An 18,507-nucleotide genomic window follows, 5' to 3' on the forward strand; every position below is an offset into this window, starting at 1 on the left:
ATATATTCTTAAAAAATAAAAAAAATCTTTGTCACAGGGATATTTTTAGAGGCTACAAAAATATATTTGTTTCATTTTGGGATATCGCCTAATCATCTATGACAAATTACTATAAGAAATCTATTCAGAGAGCATATATATTTATATTATATATATTACTTCTTTAAGAAATTGGGCTATCCTAACTATAAACTTGTAATTTCCAAGTTTTAGTTTTAGCAGTCAAGTGTTTTTTATGTACCATTTATACCAATTTCAGTGTATAAAGCAAGTCACTCTGGCGAGCTTAGGAAGTAGAGAACAGAGAACCAACTCTCAGTACCTTTCTTCTTCCTTTGGCAGTCCCTGATACACCTCTGCAAGCCCATTGCTTTAGAACTACTGGTCTAACATAGTCACAGTAGGTATGAATAATTCCACTCCATTAACAAGGCTGATAGTATTTCTATCTCCTGAGACCAACAATATGTGTGAGTGTAGGTATTTGTGTGTATTTATTCATTTAAAAATAAGTGTGTGTGCATATATACAATGCTCCTTAAATATTGTTATATTTAAATATACTTACATATGATGAATATTTATGTATAAAATATATTTTAAAGAATTGACTCATGTGATTCTGGAAACTGGCAAATCTGAAATCTGCTAGAAATTCTATGAAGAGCAGATCCTGCTGTCTTGAGGTAGTCTCAAGGAAGAACTTCTCCCTTCTTCTTTGGGGAACTTTGATCTTTTCTGTTATGGCCTTTACATGATTGTATGAAGCCCATTCACACTGCAAAGGGTAATCTGTTTTACTCCATGTCTACTAATTTAAATATGAACCACATCTTTAAAAGTACCTTCATAGCTGTGTATGGTGGCACATGCCTGTAATACCAGTTTCTCCAGAGGCTGAGGCAAAAGGATCACAAGTTCAAAGCCAGCCTCAGCAACGGCAAGGCACTAAGGAACTCAGTGAGACCCTGTCTCTAAAAAAAATACAAAATAGGGCTGGGAACATAACTCAATGGTTGAGTGGTCCTGGGTTCAATCCCCGGTACCAAAAAAAAGGTACCTTCACAGCAAAATCTAGACACCATAGCCTAGTCAAAATGACTCATAACATTAACTCTCACAGTTGTTGAGCAAAGCTCATGCTAGGTTTCCATGCTCCTATAGTAACAAAAAAAGATTCTAAAAAGTTGGGTAGCAAGAGGTGAAAGACAAGCATCTTGAAGTGCCAATGTGGTTGAAAGGTGCTTCTTGGAAAAAAATAATGTCTTAAACTAGAGGTCCAACTAGGGCCAATAGCAGGGTAAAAAGGCCTAATTTTGGTGAATTTGACTTATTGAAAAGAGAAAATTCTATAGTAGAAATTAATTATCAAAAGCTGCTAAAAAACTAAAAGATTTTCTATTAACATTGAGGTTGATGCACCGGCAGATCAGAGTTTCATGCGTAACTGCAGCTTATTTCCTACCAGCTGGTTCTCATTTCCAGGAATGTTAATAATGGAAATGAAATCTTTACCTATTGAAAACTGAACTCATGCTTTGTCCCCAAAGGACTATAAGCTCTTCAACCTAAAAGAAAGCTGTTCACAGAGGAGTAATAACCAGTATGCATTGATCACTCAACAAGTTGGGTGTATAAGCTGTGATCTGGTGCATTGTACAGTCCATTTCAGAGTGGGCTGCCAACGCACTGCCAAGCTGACTTATATAAATGACTATTCTGCTGCCACCCTTACTTGGCCTCAGTTATTGGATTGGGGTAGCCATTTCATACATGGACAGTCTATGGGGGAACCCAGCACAAAAGCTGTGTCCCAATAAAGAAGAGAATGGTGACTATGAACAAATTTAATTCTCCTTTTGAGGAAGTTTTCATCTTAGTCCTAACTGCATCAGTTTAAGATTTTGTTTTTCTTTGAAGAAAAGACAATCAATTCAAAGCAGCTGGAGGAGGGGTGGGGGGCGCTGGGAGAAGCAGGGCATGTAAAGACTACAAAACAAGAGATAAACCAGGGAACAGGAAATACAGAGATGACTAAGGCACAGGACAGAACTTCACAATCTAGCAGAAGTGTCTGACAAGAAAAATAAATTATAATACGATGTGATGAATTTCACAATAGCAAAACGCATAGGATGGTATAGGAATATACAGGGGTATAATCTTAATCTGAGGAAGGTGACCAGAGATGGCTTTCTGTGGCTGAAGAATAATAATGGCAGAGCACTCAACAAGATTCCATAAACTTATGCTATTGAGGTGTGATATGATGGCTCTCTTTATAAAACTGGAATAGGATTTTGAGGACTTGGAATTTTCCAGTTCTCAAATTCACTGTGATTGCCACACAGTTGAGACAAGTGTCTGTGACTGTCTCTAAGTGCCTTCTGGTTGTTGATGTTCCTTTGTTCCCATGAGGAGTGAGGCACCTCTTCTCCTTAATATTTTATGTGTATTTGCAGCAAGACCTCATTACTTGAGACAATCAAGAGAGCCAATGTTACTGATAATCTAAAAATCAAGCATACTATTTGGTATATTTAAGAAATTTTGCATCTAGCTGAGATCAAAACAATTTAAAAGCCAAATTTTGTTTAGGATAATTCATAGTGTCCTTAAAATTCAAATTTCTCAAGTGCAAAATAAAAGGAAGACTTAATCTGTTTAATTCTCATCATAACTCCTGTGTAAATTGACTTGCACACATTAAGACTGATGGGGAATTTATACTCTTTTCCCTTTCAGTTAGGGACTAGAAACTACGAGTCAAGAATCAAAATGAATGACTCACTATGCTGTACCTCAAACCATCTTCAAATGTTAAAGTGTTCCACAGAACACTGAATCAAAATGAAAATTAGTCATACACATAAGCACACACGCATACTTTATGAAAACCAGAAACAGGCCGATCTATAAATTTTCCAAAACAGCTCTTAACTGGTATTTCATTTGGTTCAATTTCTCCTTTCAGTGGGCCTCCTTACTTGTCAGGCTGCTTCCTACAGCAGACAAAAGCAACGCAACATAAGCAGGTATGGAAGAAAGAAGAGAAATATATTTCCTATTGTAGATTACTGGAGGCATTCATAATAGTTACTGTGCTGACAGTGGTGTTTTAACCTAACAGCACTACCAATTATGCAAAAGTATTTGGGAATGTTATTTTTCAAGAGATAAAATTGATTTAAAAGTTGGGGGACCCTAACAACTAGAAAGAATGAATAACAACTCAAAATAATATGCCTAAAGCTAATGTATGGAAATTAAAATCATGTTAACTTGAGAAAGCTGAAGTTAAAATATCAACAAAGATTTACTTTTAGCACAAAATTAGAAATAGAGTAAATCTATTTTTTAATCTTAAAGAATAATGATGTTGAGCTGGAGGAGGGATGAATAAATTACCAACTGTGTTTAAGCTATTGGCATATGTCTTGGCTACTTTTGCTAGGAAACATCACTGTCAGTCCTAAGGGAGCAATTAGGCATGAAATATGCAAGTTTTTAATTTTGCCAAGCCTTCAGAAACACAGCACTCTCATGAAATGAAACCACTGCACTGCACTTTCTGTGCTTTAGTGATATGCCTGTACCATTCAGGTTGATAAAGTTTACTTAAACTTAGTTGTTTTAAGTATGTCGACTGGCATCTGGGTGGTCGAGAGGCAGAAGAAAAAGTAATCATTAATTTATATTTCAGGTTATTAAGTGATGCTTCCAAAAATTGAAATTGCACATTGGGCACAATCATTTTTATAAGTTTAAACAGTTGTTGTTTTTTGGTTTTTGTTTTTGCCTTTACTACAGTTACAAAACCCTTTGACAACGTAAAGAAAATATGAATGTAACACCCAGAAAAATGCATATATGCATATGTACCTTTTATTTTGCCTTCAGGTATTAAAAACCTCAAGTAAAAAATCCCCCTTTAGATACATAGCATTTATGGATTGAAGATCCACATAGCAGTGCATGCCCTCTATCCAACCAACACTATTGACCATATCAATAGTTAATCTCTAGCCTACTACATACAAAGATAAGTGGAATGTGGTCGAGGGTTCCAATTACCTTCTTTCAACACTCTTAAATATTTGGGATTTCTCTTTGATTCAGGATCAAAGAATTTGAGAACATTAAACCAAAGGTGAACCAGGTTCCTGATGTTACTTATTAGTAATTATCAGAAAGCAATAACAACAAGCCACAGGAGATAGAAAAACTATTCAGTGTGCTAAACTTCATACAATAGAAGTAAAATAAGAGTGAGGTAATCAAAGGTATATTTTTCCTCTTAAGATTGTTCATTAAATTGATTTATACCAGAAACCACACAGACACATTCATACACACACACAAGCACATATATGGGCATAAATAACCAAGCTCTGAAATTACATTAACTTATACAGAATTTGTTAATGTATTTTAATATTATTTATTATTAAGACTGTGTCTTTCTTTAAAACATATCAAGATTTGAAAATCCAAAAATATAAACAAGAATCTGTGAGTGAATCTTCATTCAGAAAGCAATTTTTAATTTTTTTTAAAAAGTCATTGGGTTTTTCAAGTAGAAGTTTCATCTATTTAACTCTTGTCCTGCTTGTATATATGAAAGGGCCTTTACCCATAGGATTATTCATCCAGAAAACATAAAGTATATGTTGAAATTTATCATCAAAGGAAAAGAAACTCTTATTTTAAAAAGACGCATGGGAGACATATATATCATTATCTTCTGTAGCTGACAAAAAGCTACAGATCATTTTCAGGGTGCTGTATCAACAGCAATGGATAGAGCCTGACCTCTCAGATTTCCTGTATTTCCAGTGGGGATAGAAAACTTCCATCTTATGAAGTTAGGATTAGAGCAAGTGTTAACAAAATAAAGTCTGCTACACATTTTTTTTTAAAAAAATTCTCATACTAGTCCATTAAGGGAGCAAGGGAATTACTAGAAATAGCTCTAAAATTCTTTCCCACCAATACTCAACTTCAATTCTTTTTACAATGCACATTTTTCAATAATTATGAGAAGAAGGAAGGGTAAAACAAGGAAAATAAAGAAATTACTGATATATAGGTATTATTTTGCTCATGAGTTTCATTATGAACAAAAATATGTTTTTAAATTTTGTGTTGTCAAAGTTAGACTTGATTTATTTGTTTATAATAATTGAATCTGGGCTGATTCCTAGAATCTTATAAAAGCACTATCAAATAGTATTTATAGGTATTATATGTACTTTTAGAAAGCAAATCATCTCATGTGTTCCTATGAGAAAAAGATCATTGTGAATTCTAGAGTTTATGCTCATAAAATACAAAAAAAAATGTTTTCTCTTAGGAAAAAAATGTTATGATCAGAAAGTTTTCTACTAAGAAATGCAGAACTCAATCAGAAATTCCTTTCAGAAACTAGCAGAAGTGGCTGAGAATGAATTAGAACACTTAAACTAAAAACATTTCAAGTACTGCTTGTGTCTTCAATGTTTTCCTGAAGCCAAAGTCAGCTTTATGAATGATAAAAGAGACATGAGAGGCCTGCCCTGAATCCTAGAGCTTGGAAAGTTCTTAGGAAAAGAAACATGGTTTGTGAAACTTGGACATCTGTGGCCTAGTGACTGGGATATATTTGTGATAATAATAGAAAAAAGGAACATTAATAGAAAGGAAAACAACAAAATCCTTGGCATACATAGATAGTCAGTGATCAAAATAATCAACTGTAAACTTTCTTATAGTCTCAAAAAATACATTTTACAAAGGATACTATAACATGTACTATAGATTCTGAGAGCTACAAACACCTGAAAGCAGTGTTTTCAGTATACCACTTAAATGTCATCACCTAAAACACAAATTCTCAATCAATAGATTACGGTAAATAGCAGCACAAAGAAATCTAAAATGTATTTCCCACAAATCAGGTTTTTAGTTTTTTTCAACATTTAAAGACATTTATTGGAGTATTTCAGACAACCAGAAAATAGAATTTAAACTTCATTTGTAACCTTTCTAAAAGTTCCATCTATTATGTTCATGCTCAGTTGGAATTTAATTTTTTCTTTTTAATACATTATATTTATACATAATAGTGTGGTTCATTTTGACATATTCGTAAATACATTTAACGGTTATATTCATTTCAATCCCAAGTACTACCTCCTTCTCTCCCCTGATCCCTCCCCCTGATCCCCTTCCTCTACTCTAGTGATCTTTCTTCTATTTATTTATTTTTAATTCATGCATTTTAGTTATATATAAAATTTGAATGCATTGTGGTATATTTATACATGCACCTAGTATAAATTGGTCAATTCCATTCTCTAGTTCTTCCCCTTTTTCTCTCCTCCTCCCTTCCCCTTGACCTGCTTCTACTCTGTTCATCTTCCTTCTATATTCTTGAGATTCCCCTTTTTTATTCCTTTGCTCTCTTTAGCTTCTGCTTATGAAAGAAAACATTCCCCTCTGACTTTCTGAACCTGGCTTATTACACGTAGGAGATGTTCTCTAGATCCATCCATTTACCAGCAAATAATATAATTCCATTTTTCTTTATAGCTGAGTAGAACTCCTTTGTGTATGTACACCACATTTTTCTTTATTTGTCTATGGATGAGCATTTAGGCTGGTTCCAAAACTTGGCCATTGTGGACTAATTGCACTGCTATAAACATTTCTATGCATATATCACCATAGTACGCTGATTTCAGTTCTTTTGGAAACACATCAAGGAGTAGAACAGCTGGATCATGGTGGTTGCATTCCTAGTCTTTTGAGTAACCTCCATATTGCTTCAAATCTGGCTTTTAAAAGATACCTTGATTAAGCCTGAAAGTTTTCTTTTGACTTATAACAAATAAGGTATTGACAAGTTTTTTCAAGGAAGAAATCTCATAACAATAGTTCAGTGGTTTTCTTTCTTTTTTATAATTTATTTATTTTGATTCATTGTAAACAAACGGGGTACAACTTGTTTCTCTAGCTATACAGGAAGTAGAGTCATACCATTTGTGTAATCATACATGTACATAGGGTAATGATGTTTGTATCATTCTGTTATTTTTCCTTCTCCCCATTCTCCCACCCCTCTTTTTCCTCTGTACTATCCATCCTTCCTCCATTCTTGCCTCCCTCCCACCCCACATTATGTATCATCATCCGTTTATCAGAGAGATCATTCATCCTTTGGTTTTTGGGGATTGGCTTATCTCACTTAGCATGATATTCTCCAACTTCATCCATTTGCCTGCAAATGCCATAATTTTATTCTTCTTTATGGCTGAGTAATATTCCATTGTGTATATATATCACAGTTTCTTTATCCATTCATCAATTGAAGGGCATCTAAGTTGGTTCCACAATCTGGTTATTGTGAATTGAGCAGTTATGAACATTGATGTGACTGCATCACTGTAGTATGCTGATTTTAAGTCCTTTGGGTACAGGTCAAGGAGTGGGATAACTGGGTCAAATGGTAGTTTCATTCCAAGCTTTCTGAGGAATCTCCATACTGCTTTCCAGAGTGGCTGCACTAATTTGCAACCCCACCAGCAATGTATGAGTGTACCTTTTTCCCCACATCCTTGCCAACGCCTATTGTTGCTTGTGTTCTTGATAATTGCCATTCTAAGTGGGGTGAGATGGAATCTTAGGGTAGTTTTGATTTGCATTTCTCTTATTACTAGAGATGTTGAACATTTTTTCATATATCTGTCTATTGCTTGTATATCTTCTTCTGTGAAGTATCTGTTCATTTCCTTAGCCCATTTGTTGACTGGGTTATTTGTATTCTTGGTGTAAAGTTTTTTGAGTTCTTTATAGATTCTGGAGATTAGTGCTCTATCTGAAGTATGTGTGGCAAAGATTTTCTCCCACTCAATAGGCTCTCTCTTCACATTGCTGATAGTTTCCTTTGCTGAGAAAAAGCTTTTTAGTTTGGATCTATCCCAGTTATTGATTCTTGCTTTTATTTCTCGTGCTTTGGGAGTCATGTTAAGAAAGTCTGATCCTAAGCTGACATGATGAAGATTTGTACCTACTTTTTCTTCCATAAGGTGTAGGGTCCCTGGTCTGATTCCAAGGTCCTTGATCCATTTTGAGTTGAGTTTTGTGCAGGGTGAGAGATAGGGGTTTATTTTCATTCTACTGCATATGGATTTCCAGTTGTCCCATCACCATTTGTTGAACAGGCTATTTTTCTCCATTGTATGTTTTTGGCATCTTTGTCTAGAATGAGAAAACTATATTTATTTGGGTTTGTGTCCATGTCCTCTATTCTGTACCATTGATCTACCTGTCTATTTTGGTACCAATACCATGTTGTTTTTATTACTATTGCTCTGTAGTATAGTTGAAGTTCTGGTATTGTGATACTCGCTGCTTCACTCTTCCTGCTGAGGATTGCTTTAGCTATTCTGGGTCTCTTATTTTTCCAGATGAATTTCACGATTGCTTGTGCTATGAGGTACATACATCATTGGTGACAAAACTGAGTTTCGTTACAGAGCCCATCAATATAAAAAAGTGGATCATAAGTCACACTATTAGGCCTACTCTCAGTCATCTAGAAGTTATTTCCTCTTTTTTATGTGCTTTTCTTTATTCTATCATTTATTATCCTTTATTACAGCTGTGGTTTGATGGGGTCTCACACATATTTGCAGAGCATCTTAGGCAAGTTCCTTTACTTTTTAAAGTCTTAGTTTCATCATCAGTAATAGAAAAATGGAAATATCACTCTTCTGTCTCGGCCTCCTGCATTTCCAATTTTTCATGCACAAAAGCAAAAAAGATTACAATATGAACATCTATATTAGCAACAGAACCTGTCCTCTTCCCCCATTATTCCATAAAATATTACCAATCCAAAAGTTTCTGATTATAGTTACTCATATTCACTTTCAAAAGTTCTTTTTAAGGAAATTTTCTCTAAGAATTATCTTTTTTATAAAAATCACAATTGACATTTATCTACATCCATCCCACTTCTCACCATTGCCACCCACCCCTCACCCAGCTGCTCCTACTAACTTGTGACCAATGGGAAACACCCTTGATTGGCATTCAGCATCCCCAGGACTTGATTTCTGGCTTATTATGTAAGAGTTTAGAAAAATGTCCTTAGCCAGGGGTTCCCAATCTGATTCACCATCAACACCGCTTGGGTAGCTTTTTAACTGTTAAAGCATAATCTTAGAGATTAGGTGAGTAAAGAAGCACAAAAATCTGCTTTATGAAAAGCTCTCTTAAGTGAGACAAATGCAGAATTAAGTTTGGGATCTTGTTTCTTTCCTAGCATGTAAAATGCTGAATCTGTTTTATAGAGATATTGTGACAATTAAATAAAGCAATGTATGGTGAAGAACTTTATAAATGGAAAATCTGAACATAATACAAGGTAGCATGAATGAACCTTTCTGTGGGGTTCAGAGTAAAAGAAGCTCATTGTTCATCATTTTTGCAGCAACTATCATACACAGAAGATTAGAAACAAACATATGAACATTGATGATCTGAAATGCACAATGCACACAGTAAAAAATTTCAGGGCATACCAGCACACAATGCTGAAAACACCTAACAAGGTTTAAAAAACAGAAAAAAAATTTTTTGCTGTATTTTAAATTAAAACACATCTAAAAGTAAACTTCATCCTGACCTTTTGAATTCTATTAAGACTTCAATTGAAGGAATCTGTTTTTCAAAGACCCAATATTCTAGAAAACTAGAAAAAATGTTGACACACTTTGAAACTCAAACTAAAGAAAGGAAAATGATGTGCAAATATCTGTCCTTCCCATACTGATGTTGTTTCCGGGAACCATAATAATTGAGATGCTAGGGGAGATTTTTACTGAGTTCCCATGTTGGGCATTTTATACTGCAGGGGGAAAATGGTACTCTGATAGCCTGGAAAAATTACTGCAGGAAATGACTTCTGCCCTAAAGAGTATCTGATTCATTATAATGACCAGAATAAAACATTCACTACAACTTCTTACTCTCCAGAGGGTTTAATTTACTTAAGCTAATGTAAGCGGAAGAGATGGTAAAAAGAGACTATTACTCCAAAAGGATTGTAGCTGTCATTTTGGGGAGATCAGGGCTTTATATCAATTCATCACAGATATTTAATTTTTTTCTCTCATCAAAATACAAATATTGGAAATTTACTTTTCCAATCTTGGTAGGGGATGAGGATACACCTAACAAACTTATAACTGTAATTCATAACCTGATTCAGAGTCTGAGCTCATTACTTCAACAATACTTTGCTGTATCTATCTCCTGAATGCTTTTCTTGTTTCTGCAGGCACTAGGATGTTTGAGGTCTCCATGCCACCATTCATGTTCTTTCCTTGGTCTGGAAGTTCCCTTAACAGCTTCTACTCAGACTTGAAAACTCAGCTCAAGCATCCTCACCCAGGGAAAGTGTTCCAGCCCTAAATCTGACTTAGCTGCCTCTCCTCTGGGAATGCCTACCATTCTAGGTAGCCCTCTGCCCTAGCACTTATAGCACGGGAAAAGTGACTTCCATGTCTCCCACACACACTAAATGCTAAAACCCCATAGATAATGGACTATTTTTTTCTTTATGACCACAGTTCTAGGCTCAGGGACTGGAACTGAGAAGGCACTACAGGTTTTTGTTGGTTGAAAGAAAAAATGTAAATGAATGAATGATGTGATCAAATGATGTGTTGCACAAAGCCTCACAATCAATTGTATCACTTGCATGTATTGCAATATGCATATTTTTAACCTTTTGTGTAGCTAAAATTGTTTTTTTCAGTGGGAGAATGTCAGGGGTGGGCTCTGAGGGCCCCAGAGCCGCACCGTGGCCTGATCTCTAAGATGGCGCCTGGCAGCTTGCCAGACATAGCTGCACTCATAAACAAGTTTTAGGAAGTAACTCTGGTTGGCTGTTGTACATGAGGCGATCCTGGTATCTGCCTGGAGACTGTTCCTTGATAGGCTGACCTTCCTGGTAATCTACTCTCTGATAGGCTGATGTTCTCGATATAAGTCTGAGACTTGTGGAATAAACTCCTTTTGGTTCCTGTGATCAAGAAGAGCGTACGCGTTGTGATTGTCCCTGCAGGTGGTGGGCGATCATAAGTGGTGCCGAAACCCAGGAACTCGAGTTACAAAGAAGGAACTGATCAGGTAAATACAGGGTAAGTAAAGTACAGTCTGGCCAGGTTAAAGTTCGCGGAATAAGCAATGGAGATTGAGTATTTGTAAGTGCTTTTCCTTTTGTTTTGTTAGTTAAAGTGCTTTGCATTCTGTTCATTTAATAGAGAAATAGGGGCACTGAAATGTCACGAATGCGCATGGAAGGTCCCTTAAAGGATTTGCTCCGGGCCAATGGATCTCCATATCACCTGGGGACTGCATAGCTCAGCTTTTGATTATTCCCAGCCTTCATAATAATTTTCCATCAACCACAGCAACCAGGAGAACTGCAGGTTTGGGATCTTCTGGAGTTGATTTTGCCTGTCTTGCCATGGACTTAAAAAATAGGCCAATGCTTAAAATAAAGATTAAAAATAGAGAATTTTCAGGACTCCTAGATACAGGAGCTGATACTAGCATTATTACCCTAAAAGACTGGTCAAAAGAATGGCTTCTACAAGTAGCAGAACAAACCCTGAGGGGATTGGGTGTAGCTACTAGCCCACAAAGGAGTAGTTCTGTATTGACATGGAAAAACGATGAGGGCCAACAGGGAACATTTCAACCTTATGTCTTAGACCATTTACCTGTTAATTTATGGGGCAGAGATATTCTCATGCAAATGGATTTAGTACTCACTACAGAAGGCCATTATAGCCAAAAGGCTCAAAATCTAATGGTAAAACAAGGTCATAAATGGGACAAGGGGCTTGGCCGCTATGGCCAGGGAAATACCCAGCCAATTAGTGTTAAGGGCAATCAAGGTCGCCAAGGCTTGGGTTTTTCCTTGGGGCCACTGAACAAAAGTATGTAAAAATAACTTGGAAATCCAATGCACCAGTGTGGGTCTCTCAGTGGCGCCTGACATTAGAAAAAAAAGCGGCCCAAGAACTGGTACAACAACAATGAGAAGCAAATCATATTAGACCTTCAACTTCTCCTTGGAATATCCCTATTTTTGTCATAAAAAAGAAATCAGGAAAATGGAGGCTCCTTCATGACTTAAGAGCTATTAATGCTACTATGCAATCTATGGGGCCAACTCAGTTAGGGCTTCCAGTCCTTACTGCTTTACCAAAAGATTGGCCTACAATAATTATAGACATAAAACACTGTTTTTTCTCTATTCCATTAAAAACTGTCATCAGAGTAGATCATCTAAAAACATTAAATGATTTTCAAAAGCTACTAGGGGATATAAATTGGATTCATCCATATTTGAGGCTTTCCACAGGAGAACTACTTCCTCTTTTTAATATCTTACAAGGGGATCCCCATCCCACATCTCCCAGAGAGCTCACTCCTGAAGCACGTCTGGTTTTGAATATTATACAAAAAAGATTAGATGAGGCCCAGGTAGATCGTATTGATCTCTCAGCCATTACAATTCATTGTTATTCCTAACAAGAAACTACCCACTGGAGTCTTTTGGCAAGAGGGTCCCTTGTTTTGGGTCCATCTAGCCTGTTCACCCAATAAAACTCTCTTACCCTACCCTGAAGCAGTAGCTCAAGTAATCTTAAAGGCACTTAAATCATCTATCACAGTGTTTGGAATTCATCCAGCTACTATTATTGTTCCCTATGATAAGCATCAACTTTCTTGGTTATGTAATTTCATGGATTCTTAGACTGTTGTTAGATGCTCCACTCAAGCTAACTTTGATATTCACTATCCTAAACATCCTTATATACAATTTTGTAGTAATAATTCTGTAATATTCCCAAGAGTTACCTGACAACAACCTATTCCTAAGGCTCCTGTGATTTTCACTGATGAATCCAAAACAGGAACTGGAGCTATTTGTTATCAAGATAAAGTCCAAACATTCCTTTTCCCTAACTCTTCTGCTCAACAAACAGAATGCTTAACAGTTCTTGAAGTTTTTAAAATGTTCCCTAATATTCCATTCAATGTTTACTCACATAGTTTATATGTAGTTCAAGCTCTCAGTAACTTAGATTTTTCATCCTTTACGGACTTTACAACAAATGATTTGGGATCATTATAATCCTTTCTTTATTGGACATATCAGAGCTCATACCAATTTACCTGGACCTTTAGCTCTAGGGAATAATGTAGCAGACATAGCAACTAAGGATCCCAACATTTTTTCTGCGTTTGAGGCAGCAAAAAATTATCATCAACAATTCCATGTTAATTCTACAACATTAAAACTGAAGTTTCCCATTACTAAAGAAACTGCACGTGCTATTGTTAAATCTTGTGGCCAATGTACAGTCCTCCACCATCCACCTTCTATAGGAGTTAATCCTAAAGGACTGTTACCTAATTATCTATGGCAAATGGATGTTACTCACATTCCAGAATTTGGTAACCTTAAATATGTACATGTATCTGTAGACACATGTTCAGGTATCATCTTTGCTTCGCTACACAGCAGAGAAAAAGTCAAAGATGTCATTTCCCACTGTCTCCAGGCTTTCACAGACTGGGGACTTCCTAAACAACTTAAAACGGACAATGGCCCTGCTTATACTTCAACCTCCTTTAACCAATTTCTCACTAAATTTGAAATAACTCTAACCACAGGTATACCTTATAACCCACAAGGACAATGTATTGTTGAACGTGCACATCTCACCCTCAAAATTACTCTTTATAAACAAAAAGGGGGAATAGGGGAGACCTTCAGGTCTCCTAAAGATAAACTTTCTCTTTGTCTCTTTATTTTAAATTTTTTAACTCTGAATAATGAGGGTCGCTCTGCCACTGAGAGACATGGCAATCATAAACATGATAGAGTGACGGTAAAATGGAAGGATGTTCTTACTGGACAATGGAACGACCCAGACCCGGTGCTTTACTGGAGCCGCAGCTCAGTTTGTGTGCTTCCACAGGATAAAACGTCACCTATCTGGGTTCCTGAATGGCTAACTTGACCAGTGGCAATGCTACCAACAAGTAATTCGGATCAACAAAATGAAGACGCCAAAGACACTCCTGACGATCATGCTATTGACAAGTCTTTCACCCCTTAGCCACGCTTTCTTTTCACCTGGGTGAAAATGGTTCTACATTTCAAGAATACATAAAAAACTTAACAGGAGATGCTGTTTTACTTTCAGGATGGGTACCTCACAGACATAATGCTACAGGAACTACTTTCAAAACCCCTAGAATCTTCCCTCCTTGTAATCCTAAACACTGTACACCTCCTATATGGACAGGTTTTCAACATGCAGGACCAGCGACTCCTGTACAAAATGGATTTTTTTTTCACTCCCAATTTCACTTCTTTCACTGCTAATGATAACTTCACTAATAATGATGTTCAATTAGGCATGAAACGTGTCAACCCCTTTGACAATTGGATGCATTTCACTGCAGCTTCAGGATATACTAACTTACAATCTTTTTTCAGTCTCTTAGGAGGGGCATTTCGGCTATGTACTTGGAACTCCTCTACATGGACAAACAGTTCTAGATTCACTGGTGCTGCCTCACAATCTACGTGTACCAGAAATATTACCTTTCCACCTACCCCAGTTTGTGTGTCCCCCCTCTTTTTATGTTTTTGTAAGCTAATGAACCAAATTCAACTTCTTCTCTTCTCAATTGCACCTCAAGCAATTGCTCTCTCTCAATGCTGGAATGCTTCTGCATTTGAACTGGTGGTCTTAATGCGTATTTCTACCTTCCTACCTGTTCCAGTCTCTGTTACAGATACAGAACTGCCAGTACTACTATCTAGAGACAAGAGAGATTTTGGCATTACAGCGGCTGTGGTCACTGCAATAGTGGTTTCTGCAACAGCAGCACTAGCAACTGCCATACCTACAGCAACAGCAGTCAATCACTTGGCCGAAAATACAGCTACAGCCTTACAGACTCAAGAAGCTCTAAACAACCATTTTAAGGCAGGCATACTCCTTGTAAATCAAAGAGTGGACTTACTACAAGAACAAGTGGATATCTTGCAAGAACTTTTGGGACTGGGATGTGTTTATCCTTTAAGAGCAGTGTGTGTCACTCCTATTGCTTATAATAACCTTAGCTCTGCAGCTATGTTATCTAAAAATCTCTCTGTCTACCTTACTGGCAATTGGTCATCTACGTTTGATAATTTAACCAGTCAGCTACGAGCTGAAATACTCAGAGTCAATGCCACCAGGGTTCAAGTTGCATTGGTATCTAAAGCCCTGGGATTGACAAAACAGTGGGCTGGAACAGTAGCTGTTCTGATTATTATCTGCTTAGGGATAGCCTATGTTATACACAGCCAAATCAGAGCTCGCCAAGATGCCCGACGTCATCAACGGGCTATAGTACAGGCTTTGACAGCCGTTGAGACAGGCACATCCCCCCAAGAATGGCTAAGCGTGCTGGACCAGTAGTCAAAGACAGGTAAGATCCGTGGAAATGCATACCAACCTAAGACAGGGTTCTGACGCCTGGTGGTCAGAATTCCAATGACGGGTAAGGATGTAATTTGCCATGGACAACCTAAGACAGGCATGGTCCCAAGTCATCTTTTCTTTATTTAAAGAATAAGGGGGAGATGTCAGGGGTGGGCTCTGAGGGCCCCAGAGTCACACCGTGGCCTGATCTCTAAGATGGAGCCTGGCAGCTTGCCAGACATAGCTGCACTCATATACAAGTTTTAGGAAGTAACTCTGGTTGGCTGTTGTACATGAGGCGATCCTGGTATCTGCCTGGAGACTGTTCCTTGATAGGCTGACTTACCTGGTAGTCTACTCTCTGATAGGCTGATGTTCTCGATATAAGTCTGAGACTTGCGGAATAAACTCCTTTTGGTTCCTGTGATCAAGAAGAGCGTACAGTTGTGATTGTCCCCGTGGGCGGTGGGTGATCATAGGAGAAGTTCATTTCTCTAATAAGCAAGTAGGCAGTATGGGGAGCCACCTTATTCTTTGAAGAGTCATTGAAACTGTTCTTACATGTTTGGCAAATGTAAGCCAAGATCATCTGCCTACAGAAGAGAACACATGGAGACCAATATCCTTTTGTATCCAACTTTCCCAACAAGGGGTGAGCTGATTTTCATAAGGATCCTTGGTCTCTGGAAGACCTTTTCAGTGGGCCAGAGTGTCACTGAACAATGCTCAAGGGCAGGGACAAGAGTATTCCCAAAGTAAATCTTGAGGATAGAAAGGTACTAGAAAATTTGGATGGACCCAGCACTGAGCAGATAGAGAAGCATGGCAGCAGTCCTGAGCCAAGACATGGAAGAGGTTGGAACTTCTCAACACGGATTCAGGGCACATTTGTACACTGGTCAAGTGGCTGTTTGTGAACTAAAGTTGCTGGTCACTAAAAACTGTAATGATTAGGGGGCACAGGCCTTCAAATGGCATGGAGTTTCTTAATGGACAGCTTGTAAATCATGCTCATTGCTATCCCTGGGGTATGTCTGCATGCTAACAAGAACATTATTCATAGCAGAATAATCTTAGCCCACTCCCTTTCTCCTACTTTCCCTCCTGTGACAGAAACTATGGATTGGCTACACCATTTTCCATTGCTGTTTCCCAGTTTAGAGATTGGAAAACCAAATACAGGACTTGCTCCCCAGCTCTTTTGGTAGCCAGAGTGGCTATGTGACCCAGCTCTGGTTCAAGTATGTTATATAAGCAAAGTCTTCTGGGAGACTTTTGGTTTAACCTTTGTTCTCCTTATCAAATGGAGAAATGCTTCTGGTACCACCATCCCTTCTTCTTACCTTGAATACATGCTAGATGTTGGCACGTTAGCAAGCATTTTGCAGTCAAATGAAAACAAACCATTTCCTTACAGATGGTGAAATAAAAAGACTAGGACATTGATACCTTCATGCAACTGCTAATATCTACAGGCCTCCTGTCATTTGAGTACAATAAAATCCTATGTGCTCAGGCTACTGTTAGATTTTCTGTTACATGCAGTAAAAGCATTCTTAGCTGACACAATACTCACACCTGCAGTCATATTTATCAGACACCTGCAACTACAAGTGATACTTAAACCTATGAGGGAGGTAGCCCTCAACTGGGCATCTAATGGATTGCTATTCGGTACAGAATGGTGCCCTCAGTCACTGTACTCTAGGACACTAAGAGGGTGTTGTTTCCAAGTGAACAAAGACATTCTAGGTAAAAGTATGTTAATTTTTTAAAATTTAGTTTTGAAGCACACAACCCACTCCAAAAAAAAGCAACTATGGAGTACATTAATGATCAAATGGGACAGATTCTTCTCCAACATCTCCTAACTCACCTCAGTATAAATACTATGAATTAACTATTTAACATCACAGGGCTTTCTGTCTCTGCCGCTATCTCCCACGGCCGTGTGTTTCGCCACCTGGGCCTCGGCCCAGAGTCCTGCATCCACCTTTTGCGTAACTTGCTCACAGGACTAGTGCGACATGAACCTATCAGGCGTCATGGGCGCATGTGGACGAGATGAGGGGCTACGCTGAGAAGCTCATCCACTATGGAAAGCTGGGAGACACCAACGAACGAGCTATGCGCATGGCTGACTTCTGGCTCACAGAAAAGGACTTGAACCCAAAGCTGTTTCAAGTACTGGCCCCTCGGTTCCAAGATCAGAATGGGGGCTACACAAGAATGCTGCGGATCCCAAAGAGCCGAGAACAAGATCGAGCCAAAATGGCAGTGATTGAATATAAAGGGAACTGCCTCCCACCCCTACCTCTGCCTCATAGAGACAGCAACCTTACACTCCTAAACCAGCTGCTGCAGGGTTTGCAGCAGGACCTCCACCAGAACCAGAAAGCAGACTTCAGCAGCTCCCACACAGTTCAACCGCCAAGGATTTAACTGGAGCAGGAAGGTCTGTGACTCTCTTCAGTGCCTGTGATCACAGGCCTTTGGAGCTCTTTTAATGTCTGAGAAGAACTAGAATTGTAAAATGCCAGCCTTAATGAGGCCCAGAACCTTCTGGGGAGCCACGTGGCCCTCTCTTTGCACAATAGATAAAATTCCTTACATGAATGTAGGTAAATTGATCTTTTTGTCTTCCCTTAGAATTTCTAGAAAATAATAACTATCAAAATGCTCAATCTAAAAAAAATAAAAATTAAATACTCAGTCTATCTGGGATAATAAATTCATGGATAATGAAAAAAAATCACAATGTGAAAGAAAAAACACTTTAATGTTATATATGAAAAGAAAAAGTACATATTTTAAAAATTGTGTTTTATGGGCTGGGGAGATAGCTCAGTCGGTGGAGTGCTTGCCTTGCAAGCACAACACCTTGGGTTGGATCCTCAGCACTGCAAAAAAAAAAAAAAAAAATGTTTTAACATAGGTATTGTGAAGACTAAGAATATGA

The 18,507-nt window shown here is 37.8% G+C and overlaps 1 pseudogene; it reads left to right on the top strand.

The window, feature by feature from the left end:
* Window positions 1-16,370: 16,370 nt before the first annotated feature.
* On the top strand, window positions 16,371-18,250 carry LOC124976601 (39S ribosomal protein L17, mitochondrial-like; annotated as a pseudogene).
* Window positions 18,251-18,507: the final 257 nt, after the last annotated feature.

This window comes from Sciurus carolinensis, chromosome 2 (genome assembly GCF_902686445.1).
Source record: "Sciurus carolinensis chromosome 2, mSciCar1.2, whole genome shotgun sequence".
Lineage (NCBI taxonomy): Eukaryota > Metazoa > Chordata > Mammalia > Rodentia > Sciuridae > Sciurus > Sciurus carolinensis.